Source organism: Chelonia mydas, chromosome 10 (assembly GCF_015237465.2).
Source record: "Chelonia mydas isolate rCheMyd1 chromosome 10, rCheMyd1.pri.v2, whole genome shotgun sequence".
Lineage (NCBI taxonomy): Eukaryota > Metazoa > Chordata > Testudines > Cheloniidae > Chelonia > Chelonia mydas.
The window spans coordinates 47,615,162-47,636,979 of NC_051250.2; the positions used below are offsets into that span (position 1 = coordinate 47,615,162).

General features: G+C 49.7%; 1 protein-coding gene across 2 annotated transcripts in view; it reads left to right on the plus strand.

The window, feature by feature from the left end:
• Positions 1-3,122: 3,122 nt before the first annotated feature.
• LINGO1 (leucine rich repeat and Ig domain containing 1) overlaps positions 3,123-21,818 on the plus strand; it is a 450,166-nt gene continuing 431,470 nt past the window's right edge. Inside the window, exon 1 of one of the 2 annotated variants that reach the window (XM_043523933.1) lies at positions 3,123-3,139. The gene's annotated coding sequence lies outside the window, so the exon portion shown is untranslated. Of the gene's footprint in view, positions 3,140-3,768; positions 3,981-21,818 lie in introns of those variants that run through there. The other variant, XM_037911365.2, reaches the window with a different exon arrangement.

Consider the following 21,818-nt stretch of genomic DNA (forward strand, 5'->3'; position numbering starts at 1 on the left):
GGCCTGCTTTCCTCCCTGACTGCTTTGGCCATCAGCTGAAGCCTAAAAGCATAAGATATGGGAACATATCTTCTGAAACATTCAGACATGTTTGTGCTGCTCTGCTGGTGCAAAACGGGTCTCAAGCCAGCTGATTCCCCATAGGAGGATCTCTAGGGCCCCTTGGTGGCATGAAGCTGGCATGGAAATGCCGGGCCACTACCTCCCCTTGCAGTGATGCAGCCAGTCCTGAGGATGCGTCTGGGGCTAAGAAGCGCCATAGTGATCCACTGTAGCTGTCGGGCTCTCACTACTCCTGAGCTGTGCGTAAAGCCCCTCAGCCACTGCCGAACTATCCCTTGATTCCTGCCATCATCTTGGCATACCTCATTATCGATCATATACGTGTATTCAATCATCCTGAATCCCCCATATTTTATAGCATCATCCCAAAAGTGTTGGTGAAGAACCCACCAGGGCTTTAATCTGCTGCCAGTGCAGGTGGGATTGATCCAGAGGTAATTTCTCAGCCACCAATCATCTCGAAACAGTAAATCAGATTCAGGAGATGGCTGCTTTCTGCATGCCACCAGAATTGACTTGGGGAAGGCTTGTTGGAATAATCAGTTGAGTTGGAAGTAAAAGATGACTATTGATATTATGTCTGAGTTGTTTTAGGGTTATTTTACCAGGTGGGTGGTCCCAGGGCACAGAACCTCAGATGATGATTGAATGTGAATAATTATGGGCCCGATCCAAACCAATTAAAGTCAATGGAAAGACTCCCATTGATTTCAATGTGCTTTGGATGAGGCCCTATATTTGGGATGAAAGGAGGGAAAGGTGAAAAAAGCAGTGTCATCCAGTGGATGGGAGACTAGATGGGGATGCAGGGGGCTCTGCCAGTAACTTATGTGACACTGGGCAAATCATGGCATCTGTTTCCTCTCCCACCTTTGGCTGTCTTGGCTACATAGACTATACATTCTTTGGGACAGGGATTGTCTCTTACTAAGGTATAGGTACAATGCCTAGCACAATGAGACTCCAGTTTCAATTGAAGTCTCCAGGTGCTACTGTAATGCAAATAATAATAATGTATTACCTGGGGCCATTATTATATTGCCATTGTCTTTCTCAGTTCTGTACAACAGAAAAGGTGGAGAGTCTTATAAACCTAGGGAAATACATAATTTCATTTTGAAAAAGCACAGAGAGATAACGTAGATGTGTGAACAGATCTCAACTTCTGTCTAAACAATCAAGCATCTGACTCGTTCTAGAATAAGCATGAGTATCATTTGGGATGAACAAGTGTTTTATGATATTTTCATGCAGGAATTTTGCATGTTTGAGGGAGGGAGGGGAAGTTGCCTGCCTACCCTAGCACTCACCTCTAAAAAAAGCCAGTGTCAAAATGAGCTCCTGGGGTAGCCCCACATTTTTCCCCTCCTTTCCACAGGGCAAGGCCAGCCCATGGGATTATAATAGATCCTGGAACAGAACAGTGCACAATTTGGTCATCTTGTGACATTGCAGCCATGAAGTTGGGTTGTCGTGTACTTTGTGTGAGTGTGTTTGTATGTCCCTATATCTGTTTGTAAGAGAGCCACTATGGTGCCCTCTAGTGGTCGGGCCTGTAGAAAGGATAAGGGATTCGCTAAGGGAGATTGCCTAGCTGAAGCAAGAAGCTTGGGCTTTGGAGCAGGGAGGCTAGAGTACCAGTCCCAGCAATTTACCTAGTGATTGTGTCTGTTGGCCACAGCGCACGGGCCCATTACAGCGTTCCACCAATGGTGTTGCACCAGTGTGCTCATGACATGGCATGAGTTTGTCATGTAGTGGGATAAACAGAAGCGGCCTCCCCGTGGCAGTGAAGCCGGATGAGCTGGGGCTGGCACAGATCCCTTCAAAGCCTGTCAGCAGACATCAGTCAGAGTGGGGCACCAGCGAGTGGCGTGAGGAACTTACTCCCCCGGCCACCCTGGCACTGGGCAGTTTAGGACTGAGCTCAAGGCCTGAGGGTAGCAAGCCATTAGGCTGGCACCACTATTTCCGGTGCTATATTGTATCGTGTTCCCCATCTCTCTCTCCCTGGGCTGCAGACGGACTGTTAGCATTGAGGGATGCTGCTGCGTCCCCCCAACATTGGCCTAAAAGTCAAATGTACAAAACCTTTCTTTAAAAGACCAGGAATCTGGAGCAGGGACGGGACTGGTGTAAAGCTCCCCTCCCTACGCACCTACCATCACCATTATTGCAGAGGTGACACCTTGTTCCTGGACACGCTGCCAGGGGGTCCTGTGCTGGGAGGAATGTTGCGGGGCCAATGAGACATAAGGCTGAGTCAGAAATATGCCTCGGGGTCTTTCAGGCATTGCATAAAGGCAAGGAGGATGGTTATTCATCTGTATTACCATGAAGAGTGGTTCTACACTGGTAGAACTTCCCTGCCCTGCTCCCTTGTGTGTCTTGTTCCTTCATGGGTTTGGTCTGTTCCAAAGCCCAGCCAGACATAAGGAACTCCAGAATGCTAGGGATGAAATCCTGGCTCTACTGAAGTCAAGGGAGCTTTGCCATTGGATTCAGTGAGGCCAGGGGTTCATCCTAAATTCCTGAAAGGGCTTGGGTCTGGAAGGAGGGAAGTCTTTCAAAACCATGTTGTGGCACGTGAGGGACAGGTTGCACTGGGTAAAGTCAAGCATGCCATGGGCAGGCAAAGTGCATGCTCCCCCCACCCCATTTTACCCACACACCCTCTTCTCTATTTTGTCTTTCATTCAATCCCTGGTTGCCAGTGTCCCTCAGTCCTGATTTGTGGAACACCCCTCCTCCCCCCCATCTCATCTCTCCCCAAGCTTCCTGCTGGCTGCCCAGTGCCCCTCATTTCTGATGTGCCCCTCCTGTGCTACCCGGGCTCCCAGCCTCCTCCAAGAACAGACTGCTACTGTGCATCCAGCATTGCGCGTTGGTTCAGGGCTGGGCACAACTGTCCATGAGGACTTGGCTGAGACCATTCAATCTCGGGGCACTGATGACTCGAGTCCGATTCGGGGCCAGGCCTCCAGAGCTGAAGGGACACGTGTATAGACTCTGGCTACCCCGGGCTCTTCTAGTAAGCGAGGAAAGGCGGAAGCACCCCGAGTCGCAGCCAGCCCTGGTAAGTGACTGAGAACGCCCCGCAGGGGTGGATGGCCCCAGGCGTCGGAGCGCAGCTGGGGTGCACAACCGCGGCCAGCTGTGGCAAGGAGCAGCGGGGAGGGCGCAGCTGAGCCACCTGCCCCCCGGAACCGCCCCCCGCCAGAGGACGGTGCTGAGTGGAAGTGGGTGGGCGCGCTCTCTGGGAAGCCGGGCTGGCCAAGGCGCCTGGTCACAGCCTCTCAGCGGCGCGATTTGCCCCCGAGCCTCGGCGAGCGCCCCGCGGCCAACGGCTCGGTTCCCGTCTCTCCCCCCGGGGGCTGGGGCGCAGCTCGCCAAGGCGGCAGCCTCTGATGTCATGCGGGGAGTGTGAGGCGGCGGCGGGCGGCGCGGGGAGCGGGCGGCGGGAGCCAGAGCGAGCCCAGGCGAGGGACGCGTGAGGAGCGCTGCGGAGAGCGGCTGCGGCTGGGCGTCCCCGGCCCCCGAGCCAGCGGACAGGCGCAGGAGGGCGGCGGGCACCTGGCGCTCGGGGAGGGGATGAGCTCGCCCAGGCGGCCGCCGGAGCGCTCCAGCCGGAGCGCCGGGAAGGAGCAGTAGGGCGCGTCTCCCCGCCCGGGGAGCGCAGAGCCGGAGCTCGCCCCAGCCCCGGGGCCGCTCGGATCCGGGCGCGTCTGTCCCGCTGCCGCCCAGCGGGCACTGCCAGGGGCAGGGCTGCGGCGAGCTGCCCCTTCCAGCCGGGGCTCCGTGATCAAGGCGGAGACCGAGCCAGGAGCTACCGACACGCGGGGCGCACCTGCTCGTGGGGGCCGGTCCCCAGGGCCAGCGCGAGCAGGGGATCCTGGCAGGGCAGCCGGGCACCGCGGGTGAGTCTCTGGGCAGCAGGGAGCTGGCAGGCCGGGGATGGGGCTAGCTGGCGGGATTGCTTGGCTGGAGGGGGATATGTGAGTGTGTGTTTGTGTGCCACACGCGGGAGAGGACTGGGAGATTTGGAGAGACAGAGGTTTCAAGCTCCTTGTAGTCCTCAGCAGCGGGAGCACGTCTCAATTTGCTCGCTGCTGTGCTGGGTTTGTGGAAGGAGGGGGGGGGTGTGTGTAAACACACAGCCCAGGAGCAGAATTGGCTGCTTAGTCTCTGGTTCCTGTGACAGCACAACCAAAGGCAGCAGGCAAAGCAAGTCTTGCTAGGTCCATGGAGAGGGGTGGCTCTCTTAAAGCCACATTGGTTTCCTTTCTTTCCTAGTCCTGCCATCCTTCTCCTTAACCATCTCCTGGCTGGATACAGCCGGGATTCTGGTAACGCTGCAGAGCATCAAAGGCCTGGCTTAATTATTTTTGCTTTCACCTGCATGGGCAACAATTACCTAGGATAGGTAGAGGCCTGTAGGTGGGGAATGGGACAGAGTTGTCACATGGGCCTGTCCCATCAGACTAGCTGAGACCCCAAACAAATCCACAGCTTCAGGCTCGTGGCATGGGATGAGGAATATAGTTGTTTGTTCTATGACAGCTTGGCATTCACAGCATCCTGATCCAACAGCGCTGCATGGCCACCGGACAGCCTGTTGCAAGAGGCCCTGACTACAATGGTGTGGGATGCTCACATCCAACCTTGCAACCACTCCAGTGGAGCCTGGCATTTGAGGTTTGATGCATTTGCTAACCTCAGTCCCTGCTCACGAAAGCTCAGTGAAGCTGTCTGGTGAGATCTCTTGCAGCTGGGAAACAGGCCAACTGCCCTCCTCTCCCTCACAGCTGGCCCCCGTCCCCCTGCAAAAGCCACCCTTTCCCCTGCCCCACAAACCCATTTTTGGTTTGGGTCCAGTTTCAAGGTGACCTGGGCCAGCTGACAGAGCTGGGTTGCCATTTGGACCGGTACCGCCACAGGAACAGGTGAAACAGAGTGGTTTGGCTACAGTTTGGCTTTGAACCTCAATGGCTTTGAATTCTCAAAGGAACACATAGACTGAAAGCAAAGGCAACATCTGTGTTACGATGGTAGCCCCTACTGAGATCAGTGACCTGCTCTTGCCGGGCACTACACACACAGGGGAAGAGAGAGGCCCTGCCCCAGGGAGCTCACAGTGTGGGACTATTATACAGCTGTGGATCTGAGGGGACTGCGTGATTTACTCAGGGTTATAAAGGCTGTCTGTGGTGGAGGTAGGAACTAAATCCAGAACTCCTGGCACCTTAAGCACCAAGTGATCCTTCCTCCTATGGAAACCCATCCAAAAGAAGTCATCCACATGTTTCTTGTTTTGACCAGCACAGCATCTCCTGTCTTTGCCCCATGGGACCAAATTGCAAAGGAGGCTTCCCAGTTACACTGTTGGGAAACTGTATTCTTTCCTCCTTTTGCTCAAGAGTCACGGAGTCTATATGCGAGTAGGGTACCAATGCAATGACACAATGGCTCTTCCTCTCTTATCAGCTGTGCTATGGGTGATAGATTACCCTCAGGTGTCTGCTCAGGATAAATCCACTAGGACAAAGATCTTGAAAGGTGCAAAATGACAAATAATTTTCAAGTACCGGAGACTGAGTTGAAAACAGTTAACTGTCTTCTTAGGTGGTGTGCATGAAGGATTCATGCTAGATTACAGAAAATGCATGATTCAGAAAATTCCAAAATTCACCAGTAGACTTGTGTTGGACAAAAGGCCTGGTGGGAGTTGCCTATTTTGCATAGGTCATTTGCTTTGTTATGGAGGGAAGTAGGCACTGAAGATGGGTTATTCCATCCCCACTGACCTTGTCCCTGCTACCGAGTTGCATGTGTTGTCCCTGCTACCGAGTTGCATGTTAAAGAGCTAAAGGCTTCATATGGTGTAATTCCTAGGCTGAGGGCTTTGGAATTTGATGGCTTACCTTTCAACAGGGATCTATGTGCAGGAACTCTGTTCTGGGTAGGGATTTAGGAGCAGAACCCTACACCCATGGCCTCTCTCTAAATGGCTTGGCATTTCCAGGTGCATAGCTTCCTAGACACTCCCTTTTGCTGGATCGTCTGGGTTGCTAAGGAATGGAACAGGATCCTGAGAGAGTCTGGGCAATGCTCTCATTAGAGAAGCTGCATTTTGCAAGACACACTGGTCAGATAGTTACATACAGGAACAGGGTGTTCTGGAGACATCTTCCAGAGACTCTTTGGCAAGTGGGCCTTGGTATGTGTTCAGTAGCTCTCTTTCCCTGCATTTCTCATGTAATGAGCTCCCTAGGTAGAAACTGCATAAGTTTAGGCTCACACCCCAACTACTGAGAGACCTCTCCATTCCAGTAGCTGCAGATGAGGAACTCTGGGCCCATAAAGGGCCCTCCAGCTCAGCTAAAAATGTAGGATTGGAGCACGCACAACATCTGTCTCCTCTCCTCCATGTCTCAGCTGCAGCACATTCATTGAACTCCAGGGTCTGATGCTGATCAGATATTGGAAGCATCCCCCAGTGAGCTACTCTCCAACTGTGGGATCCAAAGGTGGTTATCCAGTTACAGCAAAATTAGGTCTCTCTGCAGCCTGTGCCCATCATGAGTTTGTCTGGGGGCAACTTAATGAAAAGGAGAAAACTTTGTTTATTGCTCATCCAGATGTGCCCTACGTCGCTCTGTATTTCCATTCACAGGCCTTCCCTGGCAGCGAAGGGAATAGATGATTTAAAGAGACAGTATCTGATTCTATTCCTGCTGGCTTCTAGGAGCTGAGTGCAAACAAGTTGGGTCTGGTGTCACAATAGATAGAAACTGGGGCAGTGGGTGGCGGGGGGGGGGGGTTAGTTATGATCTCTGCTTTAGGATCTGGGAGATGGAAGGGCCTGAAGAAGGGCCCTAAAGGTAACAGGCTGGCGCTTTTCTACTGCAATAAGTTTCTTTCTTGGCTGGTACCTGCCCAACAGGCCCTTGTGGGGGTCCCTCCCATGGGAAACCTGAATGGGTGTATTTATTTAAAAATACATACATGAGGTTCCTATTCTAAGTGGACCCCCCCGCCGCCTGTCCTGCTGTGTGGTGCAGCTACAGGAGTTAAACAGCCCTGAAAACACATGTTGTGAGCGAGGATTGTTTCCTTCATCCACACTATCTCCGGCATGTTTCTCTCAGAGCACAGGCCCAGGGTCAGAGGAATAACCAGATTCATCTCACAGACCCTCAGAACTTGATGAGGTTCTCCCATCACCAAGTCACTAAAACAGCGCCGTCACTTTTTGGAATGTGTGAACACCTGTCTCTCTGTGGAAATGTGGTGGAGAATTTCTATAGGTTTATGGTCTGTTCCAGTGCCTGTTGATGACAATGGAAAGATTCCCTGGACTCCAATGGGCATTGGGCCAAACACTTTGCTTGGAGCAGCCTCCAGAAAGTTTGGGTTATCATCTAAAACTTGTATAAACTTTTCTGAAGCTCCTCCTACCAAAAGCTTCTCACAGGCCCCATTCCTCCCTCTTTGCTTTTGGCCCCAGATACTCTCTTACATAAGAACATAAAAACGGCTATACTGTGTCAGACCAAAGATCCATCTAGCCCAGCATCCTGTCTTCTGACAGTGGCTAATGCCAGGTGCTTCAGAGGGAATGAACAGAACAGGTGATCACCAAGTGATCCATCCCTTGTCGCCCATTCCCAGTTTCTGGCAAACAGAGGCTAGGGACACCATCCCTGCCCATCCTGGCTAATAGGCATTGGTGAACGTATCCTCCATGCACTTATCTAGTTCTTTTTTGAACCCTGTTATAGTCTTGGCCTTCACAACAAAGCATTCCACAGGTTGACTGTGCGTTGTGTGAAGAAATACTTCCTTTTGTTTGTTTTAAACCTGCTGCCTATTAATTTCATTGGGTGACCCCTAGTTCTTGTGTTGTTAGAAGTAAATAACACTTCCTTATTTACTTAGTCCACACCAGTCATGATTTTATAGACCTCAGTCATATCCCCCCTAAGTTGTCCCTTTTCCAAGCTGAAAAGCCCCAGTCTTATTAATCTCTCCTTATATGGAAGCCGATCCATACCCCTAATAATTTTTGTTGCCCTTCTCTGAACCTTTTCCAATTCCAATATACATTTTTTGAGATCGGGAGACCCACATCTGCATGCAATATTCAAGATGTGGGCGTACCATGGATTTACATAGAGGCAATATGATATTTTCTGTCTACTTATCTATCCCTTTCCTAATGATTCCCAACATTCTTGAGTGGTAACAGCTAATTTAGACCCCATTATTTTGCAGTTCAGAACAAGCTTTCTATATAGATGGAGTAAAACTGAAATTGAATTGATATGACATTCTCTTAATCTGATCTAATAAAATATTAAATAGAGCTCTCTGTTTTAATAGGACAGTCCCATGAACATGGTATCTGTGCACATCCCAAAATTATAACATACACGTAAAGGTCTATTTCTCTCTCCAGGCTCTGTGGACTGGCTTTTGTCTGTTCACAGGCCAGTCGCTGAAGAAGCTATGCTTCCGACGCAAGTGACCTTTGCGCTTGAGGCTGAGAGTGCCGTGGTTCCAGTGGAAGGCAACTGCCCTGGGAAGACTTGACCCCTTAGTCTGTGGGACCCCTCAGGTGGTCTGAGCTATTCCCATTAGCATTTAGTGATCCATTGTTGTTGATGGAAAGAGGCTGATTTGTGTGGCCTCAGTATCTGGCCCGATATGCTTAAGAAAGAAGGCACAGCAGAGTCTCCTTCCACTCCCCAGGGGAATGCCTTCAGGAGAACTATGGATGTGCTTTTGTTGTTAAAAGGGGCAGCTGGGAGTGAGGATTAGGGTAGACTGGTAGGTAACAATCTTCAGCACCAAACAGGGCTGTTTGGAACAGCATGCTGAGGAAGGAGGGTGAAATTCTCACGTATAGGAGCGTGGAGCAGATCATCCCTCCCCTACTCTAAATATTAACTGCTAGCAATTTGCTGCTGGTTTTACCCATGTCATAGTGGAGCAGTGGCCTCACGATGGACAGTTTTGTACCCATAGTCAAGAGAAAGTGCCTCATTGGGTCAAAGAATCAAGCTCTTAGACAAAAGCCTAGTGACTTGGGAGGCCAGCATTGACAGGTACCCTAGGTGCAGATGCTGCAAGAAGAGGGGTGAGATTTGGGAAGGAGAAAGGGAAAGAGGCTGATTTTTCCAGGGGTGTCCAATGAGGATATCTGGGAATAAAAGAGCAACGAGCAAGAACTGCCAGCCATCCCAACACCTCCAGGATTGTCCCAGTTCAGCTGGGATGATTTCACATTCTTTCAGGAGGTCAGAGGGTCCCAGAATAACTTGCTGCGATGTGTGACGTTGTGTCACAACACGCTGGTGCTGCCTCTCCTGCCCTGGGGATGTTACACTCTGACTTGCCAGCATCAGATTGTGAGGTTGGAATGTAAATGTCACGCTGTTGTGACTTGCACTGGACAAAGGAAGGACGGGGGCTACACTAATGTTGTCCACTGCCGGGTTTTGAAATTGCTTGTGATGTGAATTTATTTTGATTTGATTTATATTCCAAATAAAAAAGCACCTGCCAATGGGCTCTGGATCGGGCCATAAGGGCTTTTGACAAAAATTACAACTACAGGCCTTAAAATATCTGCAAATCCAATAGCTTATCCTCATCCCTTGCGGACGAAGTTAATCAACCATGGGCTTAATAAATCACAAAATAAGCTATTTGCACCACTGAGTAAGAACTGAGGTCCAGATCTTTAGCTGGTGCAAATCAGTGTGGCTCTGCTGAGGTCAGCATTGCTACGCTGATTTTTGATGTGGGCACTGGACAGTGTTTGCAGTTCAGGATTGCTGGGAAGTGTCAGTGTTTGTGACTCTGGGGGTTCGGAGGGGAAGCAGATGTCAGAGACTGTAAACCAGTCCCAGCCTGCTTTGACATTGGCATGACAATCAGAAATGCCACCTGCATTCTCTATGCACTAAACATTTGCTTAAATATTAGTAAAAGCATTCCTCTGGCTGTTAAAGCTGTATTGACATTGGACTCTCAGGTGGCCAGAAGGAAAGAAACGTGACATCCAAGTGCTCAGAAATGCTAGTCAGAGCTGTGCTGAGCGTGCCCTTTGATTTTGCATTCCCTATACTAAGGCACATTTAAAACGTGTGAACTTCAAAGCCCTCCTTATTTTTAATAACATTGCAATGCGTGGCTCAGGAAGCAAAAAGGGTCTCAGCGAGGCGCTTGATTCTGCTCCAGATCGGACCTACGGAGTGGAATGATTAAACAAGCACCCTTTATCAGACCAGAATGTGACTGGCTGTGAGAGATACCAAGGGGACAAGCTGAGTGAATTCATTAGCATGGCTGTGGCACAGAGGCAGAGTGAAGTGGGAACTGAATGGATTAGTTGATTCAGGCCACCACATTTGTCGTAGAACCCCCAATCTTATACCTCCCCCACTATCTCAGGAACGCACGACTGAGCTTCATCGTTTCTGGTAGAACTGCAGCATTGTTAGCCTTGATCCAGCTCTGCCTGGCTCTTGATAGAGACCAGCACTGGAACAATCACCGAAGTATTGGTCTTCCTGCCATCCTCTTGCCTTATACACACACTGCCATCATTTTTCGTCAGTGCTGGCCTCATGTAACTCTAGAGGTAGAGTGAGAATCATTACTCTGTTGTTGTTTTTTTTTTTCTCTCTCTCTCTCCCAATCCCCCCCTCCCCAGAAAAGAGCTACTGACCCTTTGGTGCAACCAGGGCTAAGGGGACAGAGGAGGGAGCTGAGTTTCCATTTAGCTGAAGAACAGCAAGGCAAAGTGTTACTCACTAGAGATGGACCTGAAGCAGGCTCCCCGATCCAAGGACCTCAGAGCATTGGGGGTGTTCAGAACCCAATCCCTGATCCAGACCTGACTTCACAAGATGGCCTCGGATGGTTGGAATCCAGGTCCCAGTTCTGAGGCCCAAGTCCTTCTCCAGTAATAACAGGAAGTGAGTTGTCTGCAGTGCAGGGAGAACGAGAGGGGAAAGGCGACAGTGGGGTGGGGCCATGTTCTGAGGACGAAGGAGATCATGGGGCTCAGAGAGGCAAAGAGGAGGCTGGAATGGAGAGACACATCGGGGCTGATGAAGGAAAGGCAAGGGTTTGTTATGCCAGATCACTCTCCTGCTCCACCACGTCTGATAGTCTGCTGCCGAGCAGTGGCCAGTGCTAGCTGGTGGGGAAATGGAGGAGATTTACTGGACAGCAGGAAGGGAAGCAAGTGGACCAAGCTGGCATATTAGCATCAGTAGCAAAGGACACCTTCAGGAAGTCACTGCCAGCCTCCTCAGTTGCGGCTGACCATATGCAACCCATATGTCTGTGAGAGGGGGTGGAGTGGCGGAGATGCCTCCAATCTGTAAGCCTATTCTTGGAGACGGGCAGGCATCTGCTATTCACATCCCCACTTCTGCCGAGCTGGAACCAGGCCGAGCTGGGACAGACAGCAAACGGGGGTCAGCCTGGGTCGGGTCATGGAAAGGAGATCCCCCTGCAGGTGGTCTGAATCTATTTGCCCTGTTTCCAAACACTTTGGTTTGGGCCCCATTAAAGGTCCAGACACTACTTGTGAAATTCGCAACCGGATCTGGGTTTGAATTTTAAACTGCCCCCAAATTCATGGATCTGTGGATTCATGGATAAGAACAGCCATACTAGGTCAGACCATTGGTCCATCTAGCCCAGTAGCCTGTCTTCCGACAGTGGCCAATGCCAGGTGTCCCAGAGGGAATGAACAGAACACGAAATCATCAAATGATCCATCCCCTGTAGCCCATTCCCAGCTTCTAGCAAACAGAGGCTAGGGATGCTTCAGAGCATGGTTTTGTATCACTGCCCGTCCTGGCTAATAGCCATTGATGGTTCTAGCCTCCATTACCTTATCTAGTTCTTTTTTGAACCCTGTTATAGTCTTGGCCTTCACAACATCCTCTGGCAAAGCTTTCCACAAGTTGACTGTGCGTTGTGTGAAGAAATTCTTCCTTTTGTTTGGATCTAGGTGTGGTTCATCCCCCCTTTTAGTTTTAAGTTTTAGGTTATCTCTTAGCAGTTAATGGAAATGGGATTGTCTGAGTGACTGCCTGAACTGTACTCCTGTAATTAATGAGCTCAGTACAATGTATGGGAGGGAGTTGGGCTGAGGAGAAAGGGAACTTGCCAGCTGAGATGTAAAGCCCTCAGATGACCATTTCTCATTCAAACATCATCCCCTGGTGCTTATCACAAGCACAAGGGTGTTGGTCCCAGTCTCCTGGTGAAATTCCAACTTGAGTAATTGCATTCTGCCTCCAGAAAACGCCTCCTGGTTTTTCCTTTGCATTCCTTCGCGTCGTCTCCTGGGGTTTAGTTGTGATGTACACACTGGAGGTTTGCTCCTGCTCCTAGTAAAGTCAATGGCAATGCTCCCATTGACTTCAACTGGAAATGGATTGTGCATGTAAACAGCTACTGTGCCCTGCTGCTAAGGGGGATACTGTCTTGCAGAGGCACCTGCGGTTCAGGCCTTGGAGGGATGAGCCTTTATAAAGTGCTTGGGGATCCTTTCTGGTGAGAGGCTGTATGAGATCCCATCCTCCAGCAATGGGATAACTATAAATACCATATTTGTGGGGGAGGGGAAGGATTCCTCTTATTGATAAAAAATTACGTGTTTGTTGATTTCATGGCTGGGGCACCATGCTGAGTGCCTCTGTTGCCATCTCTTTAGCTTTATGAGCTGCCCTGACTCAGAGAGCCCTTGCCAAGCTGGGAGAAACTTCTAAATGGATATAGTATTTTACAGCCCCCCCCATTAAACTGTCCTGTCTGTTTCCTTCCCCATCATTGCCAATTACCAAGGTGCTTGCTTGTGTCTGTACAAACAAATGCTGGCTCTTTTAGAACGAGCTGCTGCCTCTGGAACGGCTTCTTCAGGGATGCTGTGGCAAGTCCGTGTTTATGGTGTCCCCTTTCAGTAGTGCTGAAGTGATTTGGAGGTTGCCAGCATTGCGTTATGCCTGCAGGTGGGTTGGAGCTAAACTCCTGCGGGCAGTTGCTTTGGGTTTGAGGCTTGGGCCCATCGCTGCAGGAATGCCTTCCAGTTGTGCCGTGTCATGTCATTTGTGTTACCATACTGCAGGGCGGTCCAGCTAAACGCACAAGACAGACAAAGGCCAGTGGGAGGGGAAACAGAGGCATGGAGTGAAAGCGACTTACCCAAGTTCCCTCAGGAAGTCAGTGGCAGGTGTAGGAATGGAACGCAGGTCTCCTAAATCCCAGTCCAGCGCTGTACCCACTAGGTCCTGCTGCCATTTCAGACACTGAGGGCATAAAGAACTCAGTAGCCTCAGTTGCTGTAGCTCACCCTCTCCAGCGACCCGCAGTGTCCCAGGCATGATGCTGTCAGAGGCGAGTGGTGAGGCCCGGGGATTGGTACATGCGTTCTGCCGCCACGGTGAGTGGGGGACGTCCACAGAAGGGTAAAAGTTTGAGGGACACATTTCCCCTGCCCGTCCCCATCCAACTGGCTGCCCCTGATGCTCTTCAGTCACATTAGCTCTTCAAGCAAGCCCTTGGTGACAGGCCTGCAAATGGAGATGTCTTGGGGTCCCCAAGGCCTCTGACAGGACCAAGTAAGATGGCTCCTCTCTCAGGGTATGCCTAGCAGCTCTCTTTCCCTCTGGTACTACAGGCCCTTCCATGATGGGGTCCTGGTGTCCATTGGGGCCACATGCTGATACTTATTCCCCAGCTTTTCAAGGAAAGGGCCAGCCGGAGGGAGAGGGGCGTGGGTCCCCTCACTGCTTCAACAGCACTCCCACCACGAATGCTGTTTCAATGTCAGAGAGAAGGACAGTCCAGTGACTCCCTTCTGAAGCCAGCCACCGGGGGCATTGTCAGATTGGCTCAGCCCTGAGCTCCACCTAGCTCCGGGGCCTGTCTGTGATGGGGGACCAGCACCCTACTGCTGCAGAGGAAGGTATGAGAACCCCACACTAGCAGCTGCGGGGTAATCTGCCACCCCGCAGTGGTCTCAGCCTGCTCTCTAATAGAGATCAAGGCCTGAATTACAACGTTTAATATCGCTTCCAAAATTTATGTCATTAATTGTAACAGCTGGGTATGCTAAGGGGGTTCAAGACTTCCCCCGTCCCCCAGCACAAGGTATTCCCAGCCACCCCTGGGAAGGGGGAGAACAGTGCTCTGGCCTGTTACCCAATGGCCCCCACTACCTCCATTCCTGCACTTCTGAGGGTGGCCACTTCCTTTCCCCATCCCCTGCTTAGGCGGGGGAGAGAAGGAGACCCTGTCCTATTCTAGACAGGGGCTTATGCTGCGCCAGTCACCATAGTATCTGAGCGTCTCTGGGCTCATGAGCTGGTTCAGATCTCTGTTTTCCTGAGAGCGGAAGGAAAGCCCCAAGGAGCATTTGTCTGCCTTCGGATTAAAACAGGTTCCTTGGCTACAATCCGAGGTTTGGATCAGGAGACCTGGGGACTTACTAGCAAGCTGTTCTCCTTTGAGAGACTCCCCCCTGCTCCCAGCACTGGGAAGAAATGAGTTCATGAAGGGGCCAGCTTTATTCTATTAGCCACTTGGCTGGTGAGATGGGTGGTAGCCCAAGAGTTTTAGAGATGACTGGATATTCTTGGCAGGAGACCTAGCCAGGCCCGGCAGCTGTTCTTTCCTTGCTAGGCCCTGTGGTCTAATCCGTATTGCTTCTGAGAAACATTTTGCCTGGACTCCATTCTTCTGTCTCTAGCTTTAGTATCAATCTGTATCTTTAAGCGGGAAGCCTCTCTTTTCGGTTAATTGTTTTTTTCTTTTGTGTTTACTGTGGGGATTAATGAGGAACTGCAGCGTAAGGAAAATCTGAAACAGCTTCTTGTTTGTTGTTTAATTTAGGAAAATGCTACTGAAGCGCGGGTGTTCGCCTGCACTGTGCTGCAGTTTGTTCTGAATCGTGAGAACGACTCACAGTGGGAGAGGAGTGAGGAGGTTTTTACCTCCCCCTACAGGCACTGCTTCTACCCAAGTCCACACAGCGACTCCTGCTGGGCGATGCTGGACTGGCATAATTAGGAACATACTAACAACTGGTGCTCTTGTGTTGTCCTGTGCTATGGGAGACTCTCAGTGGAAGATGCTGTCAGTGGAGTAGTTCTGTCCCCCCACCCCCACCCATAGGTGTTCCTGTGGAATTCCTTAGACTACTTCCTGCTAGAAGAACCTAGAATAGCTTCAGTTGTGACCTCTCCAAAGGCACCAGCTCTTTTGAATGAAATGGGCAAGAACAAGCTGTCTCTTTGCTGCTCCAGGATAGCAGAGTTTTGCTGATGGCAGCTTTGAGAGTGCTGTCTACGCAAAGCGGTGAGCTTGACTTACCTTTTGCAGCAGACTGGCAATTTGGTGGCAGCTTCAGGTACAATCCAAAATGGAGATTTCTATTCTGTTAAAGATGCGAGTAAATCATATAATCAGCAGGGTGTTTCATTTTCATTGTAGTTCAATTAAGGTTGTACTGCTTGTGAAATTTCATTTGCCACAGATAAGTGGCAAGGGGTGGATTTGGTAGCTGCAGAACATGCAGGATCCTTGGTGTAACACTGATTGAAAACAAACCTGAGCTGCTCTTGAGCAGCTCACTAAATTACGGCCAGAAAATTGAGTGTTGCCAGCCCTTTGGGATTCTGACTCCTCACAGTATCCGAGAGAGGAGGGAAAGCTGATGCCCTGATGCCTTGGAAGTTTTAAAGAAAGGGAAGGAGGGTAACCTTATTTGCAGCTGTTGCCTAGCTCCGCTGCCTGGTCCCCTGCTGCAGCATCAAAGACTGAGAGGGAGCCATTCTCTGAAGGTATCACATGTTAGTTCCATAGAGACACGAGGAGGAGCAGAGAGAGGGAACTCTTCTACCTGAGCTGCAAAGGGGCTTGAAATCAGCCCTGGCTGGAGTCCACGTCCACCTGGGCGTCATCCATGGGGGCTTCTGGCAACTGCTTTTGTTCTTTCTGGGTATGTGACACCTTTGTTTGGCTGCTGCTCCCGTGGTGTGCCTACGGCTGGATTTGTTGAGAGAAACCCTCTTGCCTCCCTTACCGGCAAGAAAGGCTGTACTGGCAATTATCAAGAGAGGCTGTATTGATCAGCATTACTCTTATTATTTGTAGGGGTAGAGTCACTCAGGATCTGGGCACTACTGTGTTGCTGGGCATTTCAGCTGAGTTCTTATCCCAGCCCTGTGTCTGTGACTCTGACAAATGTAATACCCTGCCCACATCCCTTCCAGATTTCTGACCAGGCCTTTGGAAGAGATCACTTCAAATGTATCCATCATCCCAGGTTTTACTCTGGGCCTTTATGCTGGGATTGGACTTTGGGAATTTAGCCACAGCTGTGTGGATTTTTATGCAGTGCAGACATGATCAGTAGAGCCCATAACTATGTACTTAAAGGCACTGAGACTTTGATAGTGATTTAAGCTGCCATCCGTAGCCTGGTGTTTTGTTACGTGACCTTGTGGTGTGCTCATTGCTGGGCTGGGCTAGCACATGTAGGCACAGTCCCTGGAATAATGATGTAATCATGAGCTCAGTAAACACGAGAACCATGCTTGTGTAGTAGTGGGAAAGGTACAGAGGCAGCTCCCCTCCTGCTACTGGGGCTATGGTTACCTACCACAGAGTTTCCCTTTGTCCCTGAAACTCAAAGAACAGAACCACCCCTAAACTTCCTCTGGGTTTCTTTCTTTCCCTCCCATCTGGGAAGAGCCGGACCCATTAGGGGACTAGGTGTGGAAACACCCACTCAGCCAGCCAACCCATTAACCCTTCTATAGTTCTCTTGGGGATTGTCTTCGCTTTACCTTTGGCCTGATGTAACGTTCTCCCCATCTTACTGGGGGAAATATACAGGTTTCATGGGCAAACTGAGCTCCTGTGGGTCTTAGATTTTCAGAGGTGCTGAGCACCTTTGGCTCCTATTGATTTCAGCTGGAACTTGGGGTGCTTTCCCGCTTCTGAAAATCAGGACCACGTTCCAGGATGCCGGGGCTGCATGTTAACTCCTCCTCCAAATATCCCAGTCGGTGGGAAATGCTATACGCTCCCATTAGCTTTGCTTTGGCGGTATCATCCGGCTTTACGTGGGGAACTTCCCCTGTTCTCGAGTTTCCTTGTACCAGCAGAGTGTGGAGAGTTGTTCTGCGAATGGGAGGAAGACTTCAGTACCACAAGACCCATTTCTTCTCTACCTTCCCAATCTTCCCATTTTGCTTTGTATGTGTATCTGACCAACCACCTGTTCTTGGTTGGTCGTTGCTCAGGCGAGTGACAAGGACCTACTTTCCCTGGGGTTCCTACTCCTCTAACTTTCCACATCACACACTGGAGCCATCCGTGAAACTTGCTTTATTCTCTGCCGTATCTCTGGTGACTCCCTACTGTGGACAAGGCCACCTAGTGCTCCTGCCTGACACTTCTATTTTACTAAACTCTTCAGTTCTGTGATTGCCCGTGCAGTGCCCAGTCCAGATTCGGTGGGGATTATAAAGAGTGAGATCCTCAGCACTTCCTGGTAATGGAGTGCTTTGTGCTACTGTGATCACAAGAGTATTGCATTCGTGCAAATAGAAATAGGTTTACGAGTGTGCCACCTGGCTTGTGATTTGCACCTGCACCAGCCCACTGAGAACATTTGCAGTGGAGTAGGGAGGGTTTGCACAACTGTATAGCAGACCAAGTCAGAGGGCAGGAGGGGAAGAGGCAGATTTCTAAAGGAGAACTGCTGGAGAGTGGCACTTGGTGGGTGCCGCAAAAAATCTCTGTGACTGCTCATTCCGCCTGGTAAACAAATTTTCTCTGATCCTGTTCATCTCCCCCCCCCCCCCCTCTTGGGTTGATATTCCACAAGTATCCATGAGCTTCACTAGTGCGATGGTTGGTGGAAAAACAAATACCAAGCAAGACTAGTCACAGAAAGTGATTCTTCTAATCACAAAACCGACAACAGTGAAAGTGTCAAACCACAGGTGGCAAGCTTTCCACTTGAGTAGGCAATTCATGCTGGGATTTGTTAGCTGTGAGAGAGAAGTGGGGTGAGTAATATATTTTACCAGACCAGCTTCTGCAGATGGAAGGAACAAGCTTTTGAGCTGCGTGGAGCTCTTCCTTGGGTCTGGAGAAGGTAACCACAGTCGGTTAGTGGTGTAAGTCATCCAGTTGGGAGTGAAACAATGCCACATGAGTGATGTTTCTAAACAGCCAACCATGAATGCATTAGCATTGAACTATTTGCCAGCCTGCTGCAGGCCAAGAACTGGTCACTAATGAAACGTACGAGTAACTTTTCCTGATAAATACACTGGAGAACTTTGTAACTGGCTGTTGGAGAGAACAGTGGGTGAATTTTTCTGAGTAAACTGTTGATGACTGATCCTCCCAGCCCTGCTGGAGAAGGGCTGAAAAGGAGGAAGGCAGAGGCCAAGGCAGCTGGGATCCTCACCGTACAGCCTTGCTGGTTTGAATCGAATACACTATCATCTTTACCTGGTGCTGTAAATAGGCTTTGAGCTCACGTTCGTGTCAGTTTGCCTACCTACTTTCAGACACCACCAACTGTTATGGAGAGGGGGAGGAAGGAGACAGGCAGAGGAGGGGGAAACATGGGGCAGAGCAGAAGACAGACTGAGGCCTTGACTTCACTGCAAAAAAAGGTGGGTGTTTTTTTAACCACAGGCTAACTACGCATGTAAGGTCTCCTGAAGTGAAAGCACAGCAAAGACAAGGCAATTTGATTTTACTGTGCAGTAAATGGGGTGAGGTGAACCCCAGGTGGGAACATAGTGTTGACCTCACTGAGTTTACCTCATAGTAAAGCCAAAGTGGTTTATCGTTGCTGTGTTTTTTACCTCAGGATACTTCACATGCATCGTTACCCTGAGGTAAAAACCCCACCTTTGGAGCAGCGAAGACAAGGCCTGAGAGAGAGACAGATGCAGGAGAGGGCAGAAGGCGTGTAGGAATTGAAGCTAAATATCCTATTGCAGGGAAGAGGCAACGTTCCTCAGGCATTGTTCTCCCGCCTCCACATTGCCAAGCCAACAGCATAAAAAACAAAGGCCGCGCGCAACCACAAACGTAGCTCACCCGTCTATCTGATTTCTATTTAAAACAAAGCCCTCTAGAGTGGGGAAGCAACAGGCTTCCCCGTAGTAATATGTGCTAATGAAGGTGGCCTGCTGCATAACTTATGCAAAATGACTGCAGCTGGGGGGGGAAGCTGCGTTTAAAGTTTTTACATTTTCCTGGGGCAGGAAAGAGCAGGATCGTGAACCCCGCAGGTGCTGAGATGTTTTACTCTTCTGGCTGAGACTGGGTTGCACAGCGGATGTTTCAGATTAACTTCTTCCTTGGGGCGGGGTGACAAAGGGGCCATCACCAATGTGTTCATGATGGGGACACTCTGTGGTATCAAGCCTGCCTGGTCCCTGAGCTCTGTTTCCAGAGAGGGCTCTTCAGAGAGTTGCCTGGATTCCCCCCATCTTTTTATTTAAATTAATTAAAATGTTGTTTTCTTGTTATTTCAGTTCTGATTAATGAGCTGAGTTTCACTCTGACAACGTGCCACAAGCAATAAATCTCCCAAGTGCAGCCCTGCTGCTGGGGGTGCCCTCCGTTCCAGAGCTGAACCTGTCCCGCTGTGTCATGCCCACCTGTTGCGCTCACGCTTTGACCCTTTTCAGTGACTTACAGCAGGGAGAGACTGGGGTGGCAAACCCGGGGTTAAAAAGGCCATGGGGTGAAAGCTGCCTTTCCCAGACCATGGGCTGGGTTTGGGATTAAGGGGCTAGTGGGTGTGAGAATATAAACATGGGCCAGAACTTCAAGAGTGCTCAGGATCATAGAAATGTTGGGCTGGAAGGGTATCTTGAGAGGTCATCAAGTCCAGCCTCTTGCTCTGAGGCAAGATCAAGAAAACCTACATCGTCCCTGTTGGGTGTTTGTCCAACCTATTTTTAAAAGCTTCCCATGATGGGATTCCACAACCTCCCTTGGAAGTCTATTCCATAGCTTAACTACCTTTAGAGTTGAAAAGTTTTTCCTAATATCTAACCTAACTCTCCCTTGCTGCAGATTAAGCCCATTACTTCTTATCCTGCTCTCAGTGGACATGGAGAACAATCGACCACTGTCCTCTTTAGAACAACCCTGAACATATCTAAAGACTGTTAGCAGGTCACCTCTCAGTCTTCTTTTCTCAGGACTAAACATGTCCAGGGTTGTGGGGTGGTTGTTTTTTTTTTTAAACCTTTCCTCACAAGTCAGGTTTTCTAAAACTTTTTATCATCTTTGTTGCTCTCCTCTGGACTCTCTCCAGTTTGTCCATATCTTCCCTAAATTGAGGTGCCAGAACTGGACACAGTACTCCAGCTAGGGCCTCACCAATGCTAAGTAGAGCGGGCCAATTACCTCCTGTGTCTTACATACAACACTCCTCAACACTCAGATCCTCAAGTGCTCAGCACTCGCAGTTGGGGCCACATTTTCCGAACAGGCCAGCTCCTATTTAGACCCTTGAATGAGGACTAAATTTTCAAAGGAGTATCCAACGTGCGGAAGAGCTCAGCACATGAGGTGCAAACCTGATCCCAATTGTGAGTGCTGAGTCCTGCTGAAAATTCTGAAAATCCAACGGGCTGGATCCTCAGCTGGGGTGAATTGGTACCAGTTCCGCTGAAGTGACTGGTTTACAGCAGCTGAGGATCCGGGCCAATAAACCCAAAAGAAGTGGAGCTGGCTGGAAAATGTTCAAAGAAGAGCCAGCATTTGGATGGAACAGTTTTCTGTTGTTGAAATGCATTTTTGGCTATGTCAAAATATTTTATGGATATGTCAATTTCGATGAAAGTTTCCATGGGAAAAAGTTGAACTGTTTTATTTTGACTTTGACATTTTGATTAATTCCATTTAGACTTACTCTAATACACTCATTTTAATATCGTATCAAATGTATGTCAGGAAGAGGTTTTTGCAACGTCAGGATTTCCTGTGGAACAGAAATTCCACTTTCTGATGGGGATCTAGTAAATAATGCCCAGCGCTTTCTAGGGAGCTGCAAAAATACAATAAAAATGGGAATTGTGCCATTTTTACAATAGAACTGTAACCAGGCACTGCATAAACCCCTGCCCTTGTTTCTGGCTCTGGAAGGTAGATGAGCATGTGTTGTCTTCATACAGTGAGTGGGAGGGAGATGGATGGGATGGGGGAGGATTGTCTGCTGAAGCCAGCAGGGAACATGGCAATGAGGGTGCTATAGGGGCTCTCTTGAGCGGTGGCTCTCCAGTTTCCAACCATCACCTCTAAAGTAAAGAGAGGACCACAGTGGCTTCATGCTCAGCAGTCTCTACCAGGAGTGCTGAGTTCAGGCCTGGATTTAAGGGCGACCATAAGTGGTGCAGCCTGGAAGCTGGAGAGCTAGAGGGAACCACAGGGCCAGTTAAATAAATCAACTGTGTCTTATTGTCCCTGTAAAAATGGCAAAGATATTGAACAATTTTGCTTTTGTTGAAATATTTTTGCAGATTTTTTCAGGTTTTTGTGGAAGAACTGAAAACCAAATCATGGTTTGGTTTTGGGCTGTCGGAAACTGAAAATTGTTGGACTTTAGCATTTTTGATAGACCCTCCCCTCCCCCTGAATTGCAATGAAAACGTTGTCAAACCCCATTTTCTGTTGAAGAA